Source organism: Ascaphus truei, chromosome 8 (assembly GCF_040206685.1).
Source record: "Ascaphus truei isolate aAscTru1 chromosome 8, aAscTru1.hap1, whole genome shotgun sequence".
Classification (NCBI taxonomy): domain Eukaryota; kingdom Metazoa; phylum Chordata; class Amphibia; order Anura; family Ascaphidae; genus Ascaphus; species Ascaphus truei.
Genome location: NC_134490.1, coordinates 32832638 through 32853915, shown reverse-complemented (window position 1 = coordinate 32853915; position 21278 = coordinate 32832638). Strand labels below are relative to the sequence as shown.

The 21278-nt window shown below is 42.2% G+C and overlaps 1 long non-coding RNA gene across 1 annotated transcript in view; it reads right to left on the bottom strand.

Annotated features, from left to right (window-relative positions):
* Positions 1 to 1593: 1593 nt before the first annotated feature.
* Positions 1594 to 21278, bottom strand: part of LOC142501386 (uncharacterized) — a 35175-nt gene continuing 15490 nt past the window's right edge. Inside the window, exon 3 of the long non-coding RNA XR_012803486.1 lies at positions 1594 to 2523. This is a non-coding gene — a long non-coding RNA (uncharacterized LOC142501386). The remainder of the gene's footprint in view (positions 2524 to 21278) is intronic.

Here is a 21278-nt window from a genome sequence, read left to right as displayed (position 1 = left end):
ACATACAGTATAACTTAAGGGAGGTAATACATGGATAATCAACGGATGCATCAAAAATCAGTAGGGCGTCTTGATGAGATTATTAAATATCATAATAAATCTCTATCTTAAATAAGAATGAATAGAGAACAATTGATCATATAAGGAGTATTGTAGATAATAAGGGACACAATGAAAACATGGGAGAAGCAGAGAAATACAAATCCAAAGGCAAAAATTCAGGACCAGAGGAGGTATAGATAACTAGCAAATGGCAATAAAAACAGACATCTGAGATGGAACAGTCTTAATATATGATACATATATCGATCAATAATAGTACCAAAAATATCGATGTTATAATGAAACCTTAAAGAAGGAGACCTCAACAAGAGAGACCCCTCCAGAGGAGAAGCATGCGAACAGCCTCAGCCGATCACATTGTAATAACACAAATAAAGATATACAGCGTATGTTGGAGGATGAACACAGATTGGGAGCTACATTAAAAAATGTTTGAGCGTTCTCTGGTGACGGAGCGGAACATACTATAACATAGGCACATGACAGGTAGGATCCCCCCCCCGACTATTCGAATTGGAACCAAGAGGTGGAGTCGTCAGGAGCCACGGAGAAGGACGCCTTACGGACCGACAGCAGATCTTCCACAACCAAAGAAAAGGGTGGCAGTCCATTCCCTTCCCCCCCCCCCTCCTCTCCTTTTCCCCCCTTTGGTGTTTTTTCCTCTGTTGTCTAGTCTCTGGTCCAGTAAGTCAGGTTTGTCTAGTCTTGTGAGTGTATGTTGTTAGTCCCTCGTTGCTCTTGAGTGACTTTACCCCCGATAGTGAGAAGGAAAAGGGTAAACCTCGGGGGGTTTCAAATCGTTTACAATGGGATGTGGCATAATGTTTTTGATGTGAAACCCAATAAAAATTTTGAAGTTGAAAAAAAAAAAAAAAAAAAATGTTTGAGCTCCCAATATGTATTCATCCTCAGTGGAGACAACGAGCCCAAGGAGTACATCCAAAACATTTCTCTGCGGTTCAAAATTGTTTCTCTATTACCACCTCTGGCAGGTGAAAAAAATCTGCTCAAGGGCACTAAATGTGAATGTGTCAACACTGCCAGATGGACACGCAGAGAAATGTCTTGACACTGGATATCTATCATCTTTTTGTTTGACAAATTATTTCAATAATGAAGGTGCTTTACCTTGGCAAGATACATTGTAAAGATGTATACTAATAAACTTTTATTTTTTGGTTATGTGGTTTAAAGAGCAATGCAAACTGTGTTTTATTTGATTGAATAAAAATTGAATTTGAAGATATAATTGTCATGTCTTTATATACTGATGTATGTATGTCATTATGGCAATGTACTTTTTAGTAATGTTGCTTTTTATGTCAATAATGGTCTGTCTTTATAACATATGACACACACAAGTTTTCAAACGTAACCAAATTAATTTATATCATTTTATATTTTTAAAGCGCCAACAGCAAGAACATTATAAAAAAATTTTTTAACATTTAGAACTATACAAGAACAATAACAAATGTGCTTTATTTCCAAACTTTTTTATTCTATTTTTCAAGACATGGACATCGATGATATGTCAAATCAATTCACATAGGAGTGCCAAACATCAGGTTTTTCCTTTACAAAACAAAGAGTCAGAAACCCAGATTATAGATAAACTATGTGGTTTTACAGTGTATATAAATTGCTGAGATGCAAGTTCACTCCCTTAATTTAACTTAGGGGTTCGACTTTTCCTTATTCAAACCCATTTAATCCATGAGAAAGGGGATAGATGGAGATAAGGATAGAAAGAGAAAGAGGAAAGGGGAGCGTGGGAGGGAGAGAGGGAGTGGGGGGGGGGGAGAGGGGAGAAACCTCAAAGGGGAAGGGGGTGGGTGGGGCAAGGAGGAGAGGGCTCATCCCGCCCCTCTGTCTCCCCCACAGACCCGTGCCACAGCGCACCAAATATGCTTTTTAATATCTAATTAAACAGAAGAATTTTGGGGCTTTCATTGACAGCTTCGATGACAAATTCTGTCATCTTTTGTCGCAAACGCAACTTCTCCATTGGCTTTAATTGATTTGTATGTGGGAGTAGACTGTTATGAAAATCTACGTCTTCATTTCTTGCCACTAGCACTGCCATGTGACTTGGCAAGAAGGCATCTTTTCGCTCTTCCATTGCCAGCAGTTGTTTCTTTACATCTGTTCCTTTTTCGCTAGGCATTTTTTTGTTTTTCTTTTTTGCACGGTGTTGGTTCAGGAGAACTAGCTCTCTCACTTTCCGGAAGAAGAACACTTGAGACGGTAGTGTCACTTGGGGCAATAGGGACTTCTTCAAGGTTAGAAGTTGTTGACTCAGGAGTCATCTGGACCTTCAAAGCGGCATTTGGGAAAAATAGGGCCAGCGTGACGTATCTTGACTGCTTGGTCCAGGGTCCCTTGAACGTGGCACCTTCTTTTTTAACTCACGCCGAAAGGAATCCCGAAGGGTCTTCCACGTATTTTTCAATACGTCATCTTAAAAAAAATCCAGTATACGTGTTAAGAAAAAGAACCTCTCCCCCTGTCCCTGCTCTCTCCCACTGTCCCTGCGCTCTCTGCCCTTATGGTCTCTCCCCTGCCCCTGCACTCTCTCCACCTGTCCCTGCACTCTCTCCCCTTATGGTCTCTCCCCTGCCCCTGCACTCTCTCCACCTGTCCCTGCATTCTCCCCCTGTGCTCTCTCCCTGCGCTCTTTCCCCCTGCGCTCTCTCCCCCTGCCCCTGCGCTCTCTCCACCTGTTCCTGTGCTTTCTGCCCCTGTCCCTGCTCTCTCTCCACCTGCGCTCTCTCTCCCCCTGTGCTCTCTCCCCCAGCCCCTGGGCTCTCTTCCCCTGTCCTTTCACTCTCTCCCCCTGCGCTCTCTCCCCCTGTCCCTGCACTCTCTCCCCCTGCGCTCTCTGCCCTTGTGCTCTTGTGCTCTCTCCCCCTGCCCCTGCACTCTCTCCTCCTGCCCCTGCGCTCTCTCCCCCTGCCCCTGCGCTCTCTCCCCCTGCCCCTGCGCTCTCTCCCCCTGCCCCTGCGCTCTCTCCCCCTGCCCCTGCGCTCTCTCCCCCTGCACCTGCGCTCTCTGCAGTTATTTAAAATATATATATATAAAACAAAAGACAGGGGTGCCCAATGCTACATCCAATTGACAAAACATATAAAGTAATAAGTATAAAGTTTAAATACTTCAATAATAATAATATTAATAATAGGTATTATAATAATAATAACAGCCTGCCGCTTTATGCGGCAAACAGATTCCTCTCACAGTACAAATGGTGAGAAAAAGATTAAACTAGGTAATGTTAATGGAAAAACTGACAGCATTTCTCAACCATTCAACGGACCGGTTCTGTACCATATGGGAGCCCTGGCTGACGCATTAATTTTTGAAAACGCCTCGATTTTAGTAACAACCCAAGACTACTGACCGAGAATGAGGACCGCCAGGGGACGGAGGGGGAACCCCCCCCCCCCTCCCTTTCACCCCCCTTCCCTACCCCTTCCTACTCTAAACCCCCCCTGTCAACAATAAGTAAAATATCAATATTATGGTATTGTGTAACCACTACTCTATACTGTTTATTATGTAATGTATCAATACCTAATAAAAATGTTTGGGGGAAAAAAAAGGTGAGGAGGAGGAGTGAGCTCTGGGGGGAGGTGCCACCTACCTCCATTACAACTGCTACCAGTCAGAAATTGATTAACACACACTTTCCCAGCTAGCTCAAACTCCCACACCCACCACATCATGAATATATATTTATGTCAAAAAGAGAGCTACTGAGCGTGGCAAATGTATACAACAAACGACAGGGGTGCCCAATGCTACATCCAATAGACAAAAACATATAAAGTAATAAGTATAAAGTTTAAATACTTCAATAATAATAATAATAGGTATTATAATAATAATAACAGCCTGCCGCTTTATGCGGCAAACAGATTCCTTTTTTTGACAGTACAAGGACAAAACAGTATAAGATCTATCATTTTTTTAACTGTCGTTCAAAGGGTGTTTCTATTAGTTGACGTGTCCGTGCAATTTAATATATACGTAGGCATGACACCTAGGGTGGTGCGCTTTAGAATATTAGAGTACTGTCGTAATATTACATTTGCACATAGGGATAGTGACTCTTTAAAAAAAGACACCTCCTGCAGAAACAGGGTGCTGACAACACGACCCTTTCTGCATTTGCCAATGACCGTGTGTCTCTGGGTATAAGAGGGGGAGATGCTGAAAGGTCCCTCTTGCAGAGGGAGGGCCGCTGGATAGCTCAGCTCGGCTCTGTGACGCCCAATGGCATGAATGACTATCTGGGTTTTGCCATGTTTTTGTAGAATATTGCATGAGGTTTTGTTTTTTTTCTCCTCTTTTTGCCCATTTACTCTCCCTTTTGGGTTTCGTGCATCTATTACATTTGGTTGTTTTATGTCTGTACATAGTATTTTTATTTTTACCAATGATGTTTTGTTTGCACTATTATGTCTCTCTTTTATTTTAACATTTTAACCTGTTTTTCTTATAATTTGATTGGTCAGTATTATAGCTGTGTCTATTGTCGATTACATACTGTAAAACTTTCAAATATCTTTAAATCATAGATGAAGGACCTAGTGTACACAATGCCACACCAATGATGTGCCACCTAATATGGTTGACTGTGTACATCGCGAGGCAAGATCAGACAGATCTTCTACTGGCTTTAGCTATCCTTTATTATATACCTGATGTTTGCTACAATGTATCCCCAATATGAAGCAGTACTACAAGAGCTACATGTACCCCAGTGTGCACAAATTATCTCTACTATACTGGAGACAAAAGCGAATAAACAGAGCTTCTGTTTATGCTTAATCTACCCAGCATGAATTTGCTATGATTTGACTGCAGAGTAAGTCGTTTGGAGGAAATCCTGATGAGACGACGCAGGACCGACACAAAGTTACATCAGTGTTGCATCTAACATGGCTGATTCTACACATCGTGAGGCAAGAACTGACAGACCATCCACTGGCTATGGTTGCCAGGTGTCCGGTTTTCACCCAGAAAGGCCGGTAATTCTGATGCCGGTATAAAATTGGAGGTAATACTGGACACGTATGTGTCCGGTATTACCATTGTTGCCGGCTGCGGCGGTAAGCGTGAGGGCGGCGGCGGCAGCTGCGAGGGCGGCGGAGGCAGTCGCAAGTGTGAGGGCAGCAAGCGCGAGTGTGGCTAAAAGCGCAGTGCCAAGATTGGAGGGCAGGCCTTGTACGGTGGCCGGTCGCCATCAGGAGGACTCGTAAGTCGTGTTATGTGCTGTCCCTGACTGGAGGAGAGGACGGCCAATTGGAGGACATCGGGGATGGAGCCCACACCCCGGCGGCCCAGAGACAGGTCCGGTGATGTCTGTGTCCTGCCAGGAAATAAGGTAAGGACAAAATATTGGGGCTGGGGGGGGATAAGATGAAGGGGGCCATCCTGGGGAGATGAGATGATGATGAGGGGGGGGGGGCAGGATGAGATGAGATGATGATGGGGGGGGGAATGAGATGATGATTATGATGATGAGGGGGGAATAAGATGATGATGATATGGGGGAGGGGATAAGATGATGATGGGGGCCATCCTGGAGAGATGAGATGATGATGAGGGGGGGGGGGGCAGGATGAGATGAGATGATGATGGGGGGGAATGAGATGATGATTATGATGATGAGGGGGGAATAAGATGATGATGATAGGGGGAGGGGATAAGATGATGATGGGGGCCAGCCTGGGGAGATGAGATGAGATGATGTTTCTTTGAGTAGATAAGTAGGAGTTTAAACCAGGGTAATGCAGTTGATGTGGTCTACTTAGATTTTGCAAAGGCTTTTGATACAATTTCACACAAAAGGTTGGTGTACAAAATAAAGAAAATTGGACTCAGTAATAATATATGCACCTGGATTGAAAACTGGTTAAAGGATAGACAACAGAGGATTGTCATAAATTGAACTTTTTCAGGTCGTGAGTGGAGTACCTCAGGGATCGGTACTGGGACCCCTGCTTTTTAACTTGTTTATTAATGACCTTGAGGTTGGCATTGAGAGCAAAGTCACCATCTTTGCTGATGATACTAAATTGTGTAAGGTAATAGAATCAGAGCAGGATGTAATTTCTCTTCAGAAGAACTTTGAGAGACTGGAAACGTGGGCAGGTAAATGGCAGATGAGGTTTAATACAGATAAATATAAGGTTATGCATTTGGGATGCAAGAATAAAAAGGCGATTTACAAATTAAATGGAGATATATTGGGGGAATCCTTGATGGAGAAGGATTTAGGAGTGCTTGTATACTGCAGGCTTAGCAATAGTGCCAAAAGTCATGCAGTAGCTGCAAAGGCAAACAAGATCTTATCTTGCATCAAACGGGCAATGGATGGAAGGGAAGTAAACATAATTATGCCCCTTTACAAAGCATTAGTAAGACCACACCTTGAATATGGAGTACAATTTTGGGCACCAATCCTAAGAAAAGACATTATGGAACTAGAGAGAGTGCAGAGAAGAGCCACCAAATTAATAAAGGGGATGGACAATCTAACTTATGAGGAGAGGCTAGCTAAATTAGATTTATTTACATTAGAAAAGAGGCGTCTAAGAGGGGATATGATAACTATATACAAATATGTTCAGGGACAATACAAGGAGCTTTCAAAAGAACTATTCATCCCACGTGCAGTACAAAGGACTCGGGCCATCCCTTAAGGTTGGAGGAAAGGAGATTTCACCAGCAACAAAGGAAAGGGTTCTTTACAGTAAGGACAGTTAAAATATTGGAATTCATTACCCATGGAGACTGTGATGGCAGATACAATAGATTTGTTAAAAAAAAGGTTGGACATCTTTTTAGATAGGAAAGGTATACAGGGATATACCAAATAAGTATACATGGGCAGGATGTTGATCCAGGGATTAATCCGATTGCCAATTCTTGGAGTCAGAAAGGAATTTATTTCCCCCCTTATGAGATATCATTGGATGATATGACACTGGGTTTTTTTGTTTGCCTTCCTCTGGATCAATAAGTAAGTATAGATAAAGGATAAAGTATCTGTTTTCTAAATTTAGCATAGGTTGAACTTGATGGACGTACGTCTTTTTTCAACCTCATCTACTATGTACTGTAACTATCTAACTATGATGATGATGATGGTGGGGATAAGATGATGATATGGGGAGGGGGGATAAGATGGTGATGGGGGCCAGCCTGGGGAGATGAGATGAGATGATGATGGGGGGGAATAAGATGATGATATGGGGAGGGGGGGATAAGATGGTGATGGGGGCCAGCCTGGGGAGATGAGATGAGATGATGATGATGGGGGGCCAGGATGAGGTGATGGAGGGGGGAATAAGATGATGATGATGATGATGATGATATGGGGGGCCCACGCATCCACTGCCCTCCTTCCACATCCACTATGTGTATTCAGGGGGAGTGGGGGTATTTTTTATATGTATTCGGGAGAGTGGGGGTATTTTGTATATGTATTCGGAGGGCGTGGGGGTATTTTTTTATGTATTCAGGGGGTGTGGGGGTATTTTTAAAATGTATTCGGGGTGGGGGTATTTGTTATATGTATTCCGGGGGGTCACATCTTTTACCATTGTGTTCAGTATTTTTGGACAAGCCACCTGGCAACCCTACTACTGGCTGTAGCAATTTACATGACTGATGTTTGCTACAGTGTATTCTCAATTTTGGAACAGCGCTGCAAGATCTACATCTACTCCACGCATGCGCAATCATCTCTATGACAACGGCGACGCTAGGAAGTCATTAGTGCTTCTGTCCATGTCTAAACTATTTAGTATGTATGTGTCTTGACTGCAGATCGGGATAAGATCAGGATTAGTGAGCAGGCTGACGTTACTATCCTGATGGGGCTTCATGTGAATTTTGTATTATTTACGCATGCGCACTTTATCTCTACAACAACTGAGACGCTGGGGAGTAACCAGCAGTCTGCTTCTGTTATCAACCAATTTAACATCTATCAGCTGTGCTTCCGCGGTGGCTCAGCTATTTGGAGAAATCTGCATACTAATGCCATCACGTGGTAGCAAACAATTTGCCTACTGGCCAATTTGCCATTTTAATCTGCCTGAGAACCCTCACCAATATGCATTTTTGCACTGACATGTTTGCTACCTATAGACCTTTGGGACATATTTCAATTTAGTATTTTCTGCATTCATGTTCCTGTCCATTTGTTCAATTGTGTATTTTACTGCAGCAGAACTAGGTAGGGACTATTTGCTTTTACATATGTGGTCAGCTAGTAGTATCACTACTTTTTAAGAGTATACCTGGTGTTTATACTATTGGTATTTATGACCGGCCGGTCGGGACTTTATTGGGCACTTTTTGTTCCCAGTGCAGTCTTTTTGAACTCAGGAATCTTATTTAGTTACGAAAACACAAGCGGAGTATACTGCTCACTGATAATATAAGTGTAGGTGTAATATGATCACGCCCACAAATGCTTAGAGTGGCATTGGGTGCATCAGATGAGCTAAATGTAATGTATTATCAAAAATTAGAGGGAAAAGGTGTATTTGTCACCGTTTCTCTCTAGCTAGAAGCTCATTGGTAGGTGCACTCCGGGACTATTAAAACATAACAATTATTAAGTATCAAATTAAAATAGGGTCTACATACATGAAAATCATAACATATAATCTGTGTAATTAAAATGGAATGGGGTGGGAGTGTTAGGGTAGAGCTAAAGGTGTATTGCTATGTCAGTATTGTCCTTTAAGTAAAAAGGTAAGTATGCATTAACACCTAGTAGCCCCTAACCTAAATAAGGCAATTGTACCTCATGGTAGCCTCTAAATATGTTGCTAAAGTGTCCAATGCTGGTACAGGTATAAAGTGCAGTCACTAGCACAGCATACCGATCAAGCCAACCTATGACTGCTTCACGTGGAGCCGACCTATTGATACTTACACTGGTGGATACAGGTATAAGATTGTGGCAGATCCCGATGGAATAACAGATTGATGGTAAAACTCATAGACCACAAGACAATACAGAGTTGGCTCTATCTCACTGTAGTGTATACACGGAAGGTTCGACACAATCATAGGTTGGTGGTATGTGGATTAAGCCTGTGCAGGACAACAGCTCTGCACAATATGTTATAATAAGTCAATGTATAGCCACAAAATAAATTGAACACTAACATATAACGTTAAAGATGGAATTCCCTATGTGCTGTAAAGAGAACTGTTGCTGCAGATGCAAATATCAGAGACTGACAATCCACTGTAGAAAATGCTACTATGCATATAAATGCTGTCAGTAACCTGTGGTTGGTGATAATGTAGCTCAAGAGAGGTATACAGTAGCCTATTATTGCACTATATCCTAATAATATGCAAAAGATAATGTAATGATACTGGGGCTTATATAGCAATGCAGCAATATCTATGCAAATATATCATTGTGCAGTAATATAGGCTATATAAGAGCCTCTCTCCATATGTTGCAACACAAAATCATATGTGCAGCAAAATACACTGTATAGATTCAACAATGGTGTAGGGCAATACAGATAAAGAATGCACACGGCGGTGCCAGATGTAAAAATTCAAACAACACACGATTACCAAACAGCATATAAAGCTCAAACGGCACACAATTGCCAAGCCGCCTGCAATAAGTTTGTAGCAACCTCGTGGAGGATACAATTTACCAACAGGCACTGCTCCCAGCCTCCTCCCAAATGAAGTCACTACGCCAGACGCCCCACGCGTTTCCCTCCTACACGGAGATTCGGCAGGGGCGGGTGAGTGACAGCTGAGGCAGGACTTGCATTTTATAGTGTCTGTGGTTGTCATAGCAACCCATATCCAATCCGCATTCGCATGTGTATTATGTACGCTGCTGAACACATTGTCCTAGCCTCCAAGATGCCACTCAGAATGTAGACTTTAACAAATGAAATCAATACGTCAATTACGTTGTTCAAAAGGGTAGGTATCACGTGGGGTGCCTGTTGCTCATTGATGAGAGAGCCCATAGAGCTAAGTTAAAACTGGAAATAGCCACTGGTATAAACTGGCATAAAGCCAGAGATGATTATATGGTTGAGATACTGAGAACAGATAAGTAAAGAGTGGTGCATAGTCAAAGGAGGTAACTAGCAATCACCAGGGAGTATAGTAGAATTTCTCATGCCTATAGTGTATTATAATGACAATATCAATGTTTGTATAATCACTATTGGGGATATAGAAAATAGGTAATATATGCTGAATACAATCTTATTTAGTTAGTAGTTTTTTGTATTATCCTTTAGGTTTCTCTCCGTGTATTTACATTATATTTAGGGGGTCTTTCTGTCTGGTTCCATGTGTGTGTTATTTTAGTGTTTATGTTAGATGTGTTATTGATTTGAATTAAAATTATTATGTATTTTGTATTTTGGACACATCTGTTGTTGTATATTTAATTGATATATCTGAATGCTTGTTAGGGGGTTTCTTTTGTGTCTGATGTGTGTGTATATATATATAAATATATACATATATATACACACACAGAAAAAGAAACAAGAAGTCCCAAGAGGAGCACTCGGAATGTCCACAAAATAATACAATTTTCTCAAATATAAGCAAATCAAAAAAGTACACACTACTTAAAACCAAAAAAAAAAACAGAACTCCAAGACGATGCCCAAAGAATAAAGATCTGCCAAAGCACCGGAATGATACCAGGTAAGTAAAGCTAAGATAACCCAGAGAGTAAAATGCTCACTATGAAATCGTGACTGGAAGGTTAATCATGAAAAAACATGTAAATGTTCCTGAAGAACATGATACAATAAATGCAGATGTAATCATAACATGAACACAAATATTGTAACACTGTCTCACCAAATATGAGCCAACATGACATATGAACTGCTCAGAAATGTTCCGTGTACTCTAAGCAAGGCTAAAGATATGTGTATGCAGGAATGTCTAACGTCAAAGAGCTAAGCCTGAAGTCAAGCTGTGATCTGTAATCAAGTCAAAAAAGTCAGTTCAAAATGCAGACTGCTGTTGCAGAATGAGTTAAGAGTGTTAGCTACTGTAGTTGTGCAGCATACTGTACATGAGTCCAAAAAAGCACAAAAGAGAACAGAGTCCTGAATGTTGCTTGGATCCCAGAGAGAAGTATACATCCCATCTGAAGCTGTAATGTCCCAAAGCATGATCTCACTGAAGATTCCTATATGGATGGATAGTGATACTTATCCACACAATAAGTATGAGTCCTAGATGGTTAAGTGAACATCCAGAATAAGGCTGCATAGCAAAAGGGCAAACGACAGGTCACGATTCTGGTATAAGTAAAAGATCCATGAGTATCCTCAAATGTGAACGAGCAAATACCGCAGCGGGGTCCCGGTCAGTCACTCCCACGCAACACGCGTTTCGCTGTTAGGCTTCTTCCTGGAGTGAGATGTGACAGTGAACAGCCGTCCTTTTTAAAGGGCTTTCTGATGACGGAACTTCATGTTAAATGTCCCAAAGCATGATCTCAATAAAGGTTCATATGCAGTATATGGATAGATAGTGATACGTATCCACAGAAGAAGTATGCGTCCTAGATAGTTAAGTGGACATCCAGAATAAAGCTACGGCCCCAGTGGCTGCTGCGGCGTGCGCTATGGCAAGCATTGGCCATGTCACGGCGGCAGTTCAGCCAATGAGGGCGAGCCATCCACGTGACGTCATGGCTGTGCCCCCGCCACGCCCCCGCGATCTTTTCTTCCCCCCTGTAGCTCAAGCACAGACCGCAGATCGCGGCTTGCACCCATGCACGCGCCGCCAGGTCGCCAGGCGCCCGTGCAGGAGCTGACACTGGGGCCGTAGCCTGAGGCCGCGCCTATAGTGCCGTCTAATGCCTAGAGAGATTTTATCAACTGCAAAAGCAGAGAGGGAACTGTGCAGTCAGAGCCATGTAAACGTAGGAAATGGTTTGATACTGACGGCATTTTTTTTTAAGCGTCCAGATCACGCTGGTGTGGTAGAAATAAGTCAGTCTACTTGAGGTTCAGGAAAATATGACTGACATTTATCCATGTAGCTACATGGAGAGATGTTCACCAAACAAGCTGTTGGTTTACAAATCTGCTCTCTCATTCACAAACATTGGTATTTACAACACATGTTGAAAATGACATACAAGTCAGCATTGTACACATACCAGCTAGCATAGCATGTAAGGATATAGAATTCCTATCCTTGGGACAGGTCAAACCCCTACAGTTCACTCTCCCCCTCCTCCTCAGTGTTGTATAAGGAAATGAGCCAGAAAAACAAAATGCAATCTGCAAGAACAGGGGAGCACAAACTTTTACAGCTGCGCTCCCCAGTCTGGCCTGCTCCGGAGCTCACGCCCCCCTACCTTGCAGCTGCTGCAAATTATGTCACATGACTCCGCGGCATCATTTGACGCCGCGTTGACATGGAGACGCATCACAGTGTCTGAATCCCGGATAGTTTTATTGTTGTAGAGGCCTCCCGCGATCCCCCTCTGCAACCTCCCACCACCCCCCCCCCCAGACAAATTTCCCGCCCACCTAGGGTGCGCGCCCCCCCAGTTTGCGCACCCCTGTCCTAGCAGAATACTTTAACTCTTTACATGCCAGACTAAGGCCTGTATTATAGTGCTGGCATGCACGCGCACAGCCTGGCACACTCCTGCAGTCCCAACGATTAGTGAATTTGGTGCAGGAGATTGGGTGATTAAATTTGCGGCCGCGCCACCACGCTCTGCCATTTGCGCACGTGGCCGCACTAGATCCCCTGTCATAGGAAGACAGGCAATTAATATTGGCGCGCGAGCGCAATCGCCTCTATCAGATCACCAGCCTTGCATGCAACCCGGCATCCGTTTTATGTAAGACACATTTTAAATAGCCACACTGGGCATGTTTAATATTGCGACAAAGCTCGAGTATTCTAAACGTCACCTCCCTTGTGGTCATCCCAACATAAATGAGTATACATGGGCAGGCGAGGTAATAGACTACTCCCTTTGACTTACAGTTCATGAAATAGTAGATCATAAAATGTTGTGTATCAGAACTTTTACAAAAGGAGTCGGTTTGTGTCATGTACCGACATGCAGAGCAATTGTTGCATTTAAAAAAAACTTTTTTAGAGAAAGAGGTCAAAAAGGTGGGTTTAGTATGTGGTACATAATGGCTCTGGACAAGTTTATCCCTCAAATTGGGTGATCTTCTGCTTGTAAGGCTTGCCCTTCCTCCTAACACATGTTTAAGGTCAGGGTCTGTCATTAATAAAAAAAACAGAAAACACAGCGCACAACGCTCATAGTGCATTAAATGATATCTTTAGTAACCAAAGTAAAAGGTAAGTATTGTGCGTACATAAAGGTTAAATTAATCAGGGATGAAGAGACCCATGCGGTTTTGAAACGCGTTGGACTAAGAACATTGCGAACCCTCTGATCCCAGCACTCCCAGAGAACTGATCCGGTGTCTCGTAAGACCTGCGACGAAGTCTCGCGGCTTTTGTGACGTCACAGACCCGGAAGTGTTCAACCAGGACGCCGAAACAGCGTGCGCCCCGCTGCTCCGTTGCAAAGGAGATTGATGTAGTGACGGGCATAACTCAGACAAGCGGAGGTCGTTTTCTGGACTGCAGAGATTGCACTAGCCTCACCCTAAGGCGAGAGGCTAAAATACCAGCGATTGGAGTGGAGACTTTTCCAGGCCCTACACCGAGGTTGTCGGAGTGAGAAGGAGAGAGCCACGAGACCATCACAGGCGTCCGTTGGTGTTGGGTAACATATAACCCAGAAATGCTTGTTTAATTTAACCTTTATGTACGCACAATACTTACCTTTTACTTTGGTTACTAAAGATATCATTTAATGCACTATGAGCATTGTGCGCTGTGTTTTCTGTTTTTTTGTGTGCTTATAGGGGGGACTAGAGCCATCCCTGGTGTCACAGCTGCAGACGCTCCATCTATTTCCATATACACACAAGGTCACCTATTTTATTGTATCACATTTATCACGTCACTGATTTATTGTTGTTGCGCACCTTTTCCTTGTCACCTCTGTCATTAATACCCCCCAATGTTCCTGGAGAATGTTCCTCAGCTCGGACCACTGCTGGTTATAGGTCCCAATAAATCTAATTTTCAGTACATTGTCACAAGTCTTCGGTTTCGATTTAAGAAGTGCGGTAACTCCCTATTACAGGTAAGGCTGCGTTTATATCCCTTCTCAACATATGTTTTACTGTAGCCCGTACAGTAAAATCTCTCCTTCATTTCTGAAGCTCTACCCTTAAATGTCTCTGGAGTAGAACAGTTGCGCTTAAATCTCATGAATTCACTTGCTGTTATGCCTCTTATTTGATTTGAAACTAGAGGCATGAAGAATAGAGTTAGTAGTGGTGTCCCTGCAAATCACATCAGTAGATACACAGCCAGATGGATCAATGTTAATCTTGAGATCAAAAAAAATCTATTGAATCTCTACTCCATTGATTGTGCAATCTTGCCTGTCAGCTGCAATATGGCGCCTGGGATCACTCTAGAAAATGACGAGGGAGGACGTGGATGTCCCTAACATGCGAGTGCTGACGGAATGACGTATCCATCTAAACCCCCCCCCCAAAAAAAAAATTCTAAAATTTTACACGAAGTTCCGTCATCAGAAAGCCCTTTAAAAAGGATGGCTGATCACTGTCACATCTCACTCCAGGAAGAAGCCTAATGGCGAAACGCGCGTTGAGTGGGAGTGGCTGACCGGGACCCCGCTGCGGTATTTGCACATTCACATTTGAGGACACTCATGGCATGGATCTTTTACTTATGCCATAATCGTGACCTGTCGTTTGCCCTTTTGCTATGCAGCCTTATTCTGGATGTCCACTTAACCATCTAGGACTCATACTTCTTGTGTGGATAAGTATCACTATCCATCCATATATGTATCTTTATTGAGATCATGCTTTGGGACATTACAGCTTCAGATGGAATGTATACTTCTCTCTGGGATTCCAGCAACATTCAGGACTCTGTTCTCTTTTGTGCTTTTTTGAACTCATGTATGTTGCCCAACTATAGTAGCGAACATGCGTAACTCATTCTGCCACTGCAGTCTGCATTTCAAAGTGACTTTTGACTTGATTAAAGGTTACAGCTTGACTTCGGGCTTATAGTAGCTCTTTGACTCAATCACTTACAGGTTTTACAGGACGTGCCACATACTGGAGAGTACATACACTTATCTTTAGCCTTGCTTAGAGTAGAGCATTTCTGAGCAGTTCATACAGTATGTCATGTTGGGTAATATTTAGTGAAATAATGGGGTAAGGGAAGAGAAGGAAAAATACCCGTGTCAGCCTAGTAATAATAGAATATGTGATATCGGTGATATACTGTGGTGCAAATAGGGATAAATACAGTTGTGTGAAAAAGAAAGTACACCCTCTTTGAATTCTATGGTTTTACATATCAGGGCATAATAACAATCATCTGTTCCTTAGCATGTCTAAAAATTAGGTAAATACAACCTCAGATGAACAACAACACATGACATATTACACTGTGTCATGATTTATTTAACAAAAATAAAGCCAAAATGGAGAAGCCATGTGTGAAAAACTAAGTATACCTTATGATTCAATAGCTTGTAGAACCACCTTTAGCAGCAATAACTTGAAGTAATCGTTTTCTGTATGACTTTATCAGTCTCTCACATCGTTGTGGATGAATTTTGGCACACTCTTCTTTACATCGTTGCTTCAGTTCATTGAGGTTTGCGGGCATTTGTTTATGCACAGCTCTCTTAAGGTCCCGTCACAGCATTTCAATCGGGTTGTGGTCTGGACTTTGACTGGGCCATTGCAACACCTTGATTCTTTTCTTTTTCAGCCATTCTGTTGTAGATTTGCTGGTGTGCTTGGGATCATTGTCCTGTTGCATGACCCAATTTCGGCCAAGCTTTAGCTGTCGGACAGATGGCTTCACATTTGACTCTAGAATACTTTGGTTTACAGAGGAGTTCATGGTCGACTCAATGACTGCAAGGTTCCCAGGTCCTGTGGCTGCAAAACAAGCCCAAATCATCACCCCTCCACTATCGTGCTTGACAGTTGGTATGAGATGTTTGTGCTGATATGCTGTGTATAGTTTTCGCCAAACGTGGCGCTGTGCATTATGGCCAAACATCTCCTCTGGTCTCGTCTGTCCAAAGGACATTGTCCAGAAGTCTTGTGGTTTGTTCAGATTCAACTTTCCTAAGCCGTGCTGCCATGTTCTTTTTAGAGAGAAGAGGCTGTCTCCTGGCAACCCTTCCAAACAAACCATACTTGTTCAGTCTTTTTCTAATTGTACTGTCATGAACTTTAACATTTAACATGCTAACTGAGGCCTGTAGAGTCTGAGATGTAACTCTTGGGTTTTTTGCAATTTCTCTGAGCATTGCACGGTCTGACCTTGGGGTGAATTTGCTGGGACGTCCACTCCAGGGAAGATTGGCAACTGTCTTGAATGTTTTCCACTTTTTAAATAATTTTTCTCACTGTAGAATGATGGAATTTAAATTGTTTGGAAATGGCCTTAAAACCTTTCCCAGATTGATGGGCAGCACCAATTGCTTCTCTAAGATCATTGCTGATGTCTTTCCTCCTTGGCATTGTGTTAACACACACCTGAATGCCCCAGACCAGCAAACTGCTAAAACTTTGGCTTTTATAGAGGTGGTCACACTTGCTGGTGATCAATTAATCAAGGGCATATTGATTAGCAGCACCTGTCTGCTACTTAGCATCTTAATTCCTATGGAAGCAGTAAGGGTGTACTTAATTTTTCACACATGGCTTCTCCATTTTGGCTTTATTTTTGTTACATAAATCATGACACGGTGTAATATGTCATGTGTTGTTGTTCATCTGAGGTTGTATTTACGTAAATTTTTAGACCTGCTAAGGAACAGATGATTGTTTTTATGTCCTGATATGTAAAACCATAGAAAATTTATTTTTCACACAACTGTATATACTAGTAGAACTAATAAAAGATATTAAATAAAATTGGCGAGCTGGGGATAGGAATGGACTAGGTCCACATATTAACTGAGACTGTGTTACAATATTTGTGTTTGTGTTATGATTACATCTGCATTTATTGTATCATGTTCTTCAGGGACATTTACATGTTTTTCACGATTTCACAGTGCACATTTTGCTCTCTAGGTTAGCTTAGCTTTACTTACCTGGTATCATTCCAGTGCTTTATTCTTTGAGCATTGTCTTGGGGTTCTGTGTTTTTTTTTTTTGGTTTTAAAGTAGTGTGTACTTTTTGATTTGTTTATATTTGAGAAATTGGTATTATTTTGTGGACATTCCGAGTGCTCCTCATGGGACTACTTGTTTCTTTTATTGTTTATATTATTCTGTCCCAGAGCACCGACCAGTTACCATTATTTGGAACATTTTGCTGATTTTTTGGTTCGACGATATAGATGATATAGAGATAGACGCTAAAGACGATATAGACGATAAAGATATATGCTACTCATACTATACAGTGCAGCCAATATGACACATATGTATATACTACATATCACACACACAATTCCTGCAAGCTCTGAACCCAGCACCCACCACATATATATATTTGTGTCAAAAAGGAGTGCTATTGGGTGTGACCAAATGTACTGTATACAAAAAAAGACAAAAAGACCCAATGCAGCATCCAAATGACAAATTATACAGCTAGATACTTATCTGTTTGTCTTCTCATAAGTAAGGGTCATTTAGTTAAACTCTTTGGCCAAAACGTTATAAGCCTGCAGCCACATCATATATACAAATTATATATGTGTTGATGTTGGCCATTAGCCCTATTAGATAAGTTATTTCTATTAACCACATGGCTACCTTAGTGACCGTGAAGGCATGCATAATGTATGCCTTCCTGGCCACTGTGGCTTCTAAGGACTTATTACACAAGTCTTGGCTAACATTTTTTGGTCCAGGGTATACACTTTGGCTTCCTATATTGCTAAGGCAGTATAGATAGTGGGACCATATGTCCCGGTTTAGCCAGGACAATTCCAGATTTAAATGAAACGTCCCGGTGTGCTACCAATTTTAAGGCTGTCCTGGTTTTTAGGACAATGGTGGCAGCAGCAAAGGTTGTGGAGGATGGTGGCAGCAGCAGAGGACAGCGTTGGTTGGAGGAGGGCGGTGAAAAAGGAGAGCAAGGACGAGGCTTGGCCCACAGGTCTGACCCTGAGATCTTTGGTGGGTGCCAAAGAAGAAACCTTCGACAAAATAGCAAATTGTGCAAACATTGGGAGGCTTTTAGCGATAATGGGAAATGTTATTTAGGTGTGCAAAGAAAATGATAGATTTACGAAAAGCACCCAATACCAGGTATAACCATAACCTAATATAACATAGCGTTAAGGCCCGTGTCAACTTTAACGACCTGCTGTGGCTATGTGTTGAGGTGTGTGATGAGGAGGGAGGGGTTAATACCTGATTTGCTATGCATTACTGTGGTTGCCCTGTCCCAGACATTTTTGTTCCCCATTTACAAGCCATTCCCTGGCTGCCATGTGAAAAGACAAAATGCATTGCTTGCCATACCCTCTAACCGACACATGATGGCAGTATAGAAACCGGCATTTCAATGAGCTGTAGGTATTTTTATGACTGAGCCTCAAAGGAGTCTCAATGAGCTGTAGGTATTTTTATGACGGAGCCTCAAAAGGGGTCTCACAGATTTAGAGTCTCCCTGTCTAAAAGGGTGCCAGTTATGAAAAGACCCAGATATCCATAAGTTATACACGGCCGGCATTCTGAGGTATCACAGATGCCAGTCTATTGACATTTATTGGTCAAAAATCAGACAGAGCGGCACCAAGTTATGGGTGTAGCCCAGGTATGATAAGTGGCATGGGCGTCAACCTGACCCATGCACCCTGCCCACCGGACAGCCCTTTTGAGCGGTCTTATGAACTGTGGGTAACTTGGCTATTCGTGGGTTTTTTTGTTCCCATGAGGGGATTGGATCCACATGTTAAAGATAGCTTTGGGCAGTCTATAACTGTGGCTCCCCAGGTATCCCCAGTGTGATTCCTGAATTTTAATCCATGATGAAAAGATGCAAGACTTTGTTCCAGCACAGCAGCAACCAGTCCAGGAGTGAAGGGGTTAATAACAACATAACCACAGGACTTTTAAAACCAAGGCTGCATTTCTTGCACTGGCAAGCAAAGGACAATTTATTTCGTTCCAAGGACAATTTATTTCGTTCCCTTATCCCAGTGAGTGTTGTTTTAAGTGTATTCTGCAGATGTCGTGTGTTTGTCTATTAAGGAAATAAATCACAAATTATTTAGCAACTTGTTCTGTTCAATCAAGTACCCAGAAATATAAATGTGTTGATAAAAGTTGGTGTCATCGTGACAAGGTGGTCCACACCTCTTTGCATATCGTTAGCAGCGTTAACCGCAGGCCACTTTAGCATTAAAGAGAAAGTTGCAAGTACCACAGAACAGGACTTACTCCAAAATAGGGCACTCTAAGGCTGCGCTTAAAGTGCCAGCGACGGCGACAGCGACGTCGCGGCAAAACAAATGCATTGCCGCCGTCGCGTGCACTTATAGGATTGTTCGCGATCACTGAAAGTCCTCTCTATTTGATTTTCCAGCGACCATCGCCTGACCGTCACGTCGCCGGCACTATAAGCACAGCCTAAGTTAGGTACAAAAGATTATAAACGTATTTATTGAACAAACAATTGCAAAGGACAAGACAGACAAATTATGATAAAAAACTAAAAGCCATTTATTGGACCGTCTCCATATTCTGCCTATAATAGGTCAGGCACACTCCCATAGTGGGCAAAAAATACACAACTATCCCAATATTGGGGAGGAGGAACAAAAGTGAATGTCTCTCCCAAACACAGAGTATAACTGTGTGACTGGCTAAGAAATAATTAGCCTAGTGAGTTGTGCAATTGAGTGTGTAAATACATGTAAGCAACAACAAGGTGTACCAATCCAAAACCTTAATAGAGCTACAGCAGTGTTCAATGCAAAAGATACAACTAATTCAGAGAATAATTGCCTAAACTGTAACAATGCAACAGTTTAACTCCCAGAATGAAACGGGCAGATCATGTAGGAGGGCATGAACAAATCTATAGCGTAAATATGTGAAAGCGTTACTTTTTTACTTTGGTAGGAATCACTTCACTCAACCTAGTAATTTGGACAGCACTGGTTTAGCACTCTCCGAAACACAGACAAATACGAGCTCGGGAAGATAGGAGTCAGACAACAGGGCTGCTGCTTCCACACTTCAAAGTTTTATTCAGTTGTGCCCCGACATTTATACAGAAAACCAAGGGCATGTTAATACATAACATATCATGTTTAACAATGTGAGAAATAACACGTTTCTGTAGATGTTATGTATCTGTGTCTTTGGACAAAGCATTAATAAATCATTACATCTTGCTTGTGTTTGGCCGGCAGTTTCTACTTCTACATTACAAAGAGAAATACAGGGAATGTCTATCAAGAGCATGCAGCTGTATTGTTTGGGACATGTTACTGCTCTTGTGCTATTGTATAAAAGACAAACTGAAAACAACAGAAGCAAATAAAGATTACAGCTAGCACAGTGAGTTAATTCTCAGTACTGGAACAGCCCGTATAAGAAAGATAAAGCTAGCAGATTATATTCACCCTTTCAATCCCTGAGACTTGTGGAGCTGACATATAATTTTAACCCCTTCAATATGTAACAATATTAGCCCTAGAACAAATGTAAATAACCAGAAGGACTATATTACACATGAATATCCATATTATCTCTGAATACCATCATAGTTGTATGTCTAAAGTGGTACAAATAGCTTGCATTGAATCCTGTAAAGCCCACAGTCTGTCAGCACTACACACAGCTAATATAAACATGAGGTCCATGGTGAACCAAATCCTAGGCAGTAACGCTACCAATAACTAAAACCTCAGCCTCGGAAGTACTGTAGTGTATTAAATGTCACAAAGCAGGGCTAAATATAAAGGTTACCCGTAAAAGAGCTATGTATTGAGGTGCAGTAATCGTGCAGGTAGCGGAAAGGGATACTGCTGGTGATAGCTGTAAATATGCAGTAACTACCAATGGCTGCTGCTCGATACCAGA